Here is a 1,736-nt window from a genome sequence, read left to right as displayed (position 1 = left end):
AGGACTTACATGCAAGCCTATGGGCCTAACCAATGGCCACAGACAACAGGGGGTGAGGGCATGAGTGGGGGGTGGGGATGGGGATAACGTGGGGATAAGGACACACATGTAATAACTTAATCAATAAAAAATTTAAAAAAAACAAAAATAATAAAATAATAAATAAATAAGAACGATCACAGTTCCACCTCAGAAAGTTGTGGGGATAATTCAGTCTGAATCTATAAAGGGCCTAGCACAGTGCGAACACTTCACAAACCTTCATAAACTACTGAGGAAATGAAAGAAGGAATCCGCTGCCCCTGGCATGTAGGAGCTGGCCAGGCCCTCACAGTCCCCGCCCAGCAAATGAGTGACAGCTGCTTTGCCAATGACAGTGCCAGCGCCCAGGGCTCAACCCCGCCCCAAATCACCTAACAGAATCCGGGTTCTCTAATAAATACTCTCTCCCCCCTCCCGGGTGCCCCATAGTCCCCCGAGGCGTGCCTTCTCCCTGGCTGCAGGGTGCAACACTCCAGCTTGCTCCACCCAAGCTTAGCAAGACGTTCAACCATTGAGCAACACCGGCCGGGCAGTTTTTCACCAGAATATTCATTAACCACAAACACATTCTTAGAATGTAGGTCTGCATTTCACTGAAGACCAAAACAAGCAAGAAAAAATATCCAGTTGCAGGTCAAAGGTCAGTGATGGTGAACCTTTTGAGCTCGGCGTGTCAGCATTTTGAAAAACCCTAACTTAACTCTGGTGCCGTGTCACATAGAGAAATCTTTGACTTTGCAACCATAGCAAAACAAAGACTTATATTTTTGATATTTATTTTATATATATTTAAATGCCATTTAACAAAGAAAAATCAACCAAAAAAATGAGTCCGCGTGGCACCTCTGACACGCGTGTCATAGATTCGCCATCACTGCCCCAGGTCATTCCGATGCATAAACCGGTTGTTCCAGAAAGTCACTTACAGTTTGCTCCTCACACACGAAGGAGGTGCCAATGGAAACCGCATCCTAAGTGGCCAGTAGGCGAACCTCTCATCCCCAAAGCCTACTGAAGCCCGAGTGGGCGGGAAGTACTATTTCAAATGCACCCCCACTTCTCTCCTGTGTCCAGGGAACAGTGCGTTCTCGCCCAGAGAGAGCCATCTCCCCATATCCCCGAGGGCAGGGCAGTGGGAGAGAGCAGCTGGGCGCCAGGAGCCGTGTCCCGCACAAAAGGGAAGACTGGCCGTGGCCGGTGTGGCTCAGTGGATAGAGCATCGGCCTGCGACTGAAGGGTCCCAGGTTTGATTCCGGTCAAGGGCATGTGCCTGGGTTGCAGGCACATCCCCAGTAGGGGGCGTGCAGGAGGCAGCTGATCATTGTTTCTAACTCTCTATCTCCCTTCCTCTCTGTAAAAAATCAATAAAATTAAAAAGTACTGTTGTAAGATTAAAGGGTTAAGAGCTTCATAGGATATGCTTGACCTGAGTTTGTTATTAATGGCTGGTCACATGGCCTTTGGCAGGCCAAGTGGTAACACTGGCTTTCAGGAGAGAGGATGTTTTGGAAAATGTTAAGTGCAGGAGGCAGCTGATCGGTGTTTCTCTCTCATCGATGTTTCTGACTCTCTAACCCTCTCCCTCTCTGTAAAAAATCAATAAAATATATTTTTTAAAAAAAATAAGGGAAGACTGCTCAGAGCAAGAAGGTTTGGAGTCGGCAGCGTGGGTTTAGCAGTGAGTGAGCCGGGAG

This window comes from Myotis davidii, unplaced genomic scaffold, assembly GCF_000327345.1.
Source record: "Myotis davidii unplaced genomic scaffold, ASM32734v1 scaffold1277, whole genome shotgun sequence".
Classification (NCBI taxonomy): domain Eukaryota; kingdom Metazoa; phylum Chordata; class Mammalia; order Chiroptera; family Vespertilionidae; genus Myotis; species Myotis davidii.
This window is presented reverse-complemented; position numbering follows the sequence as displayed.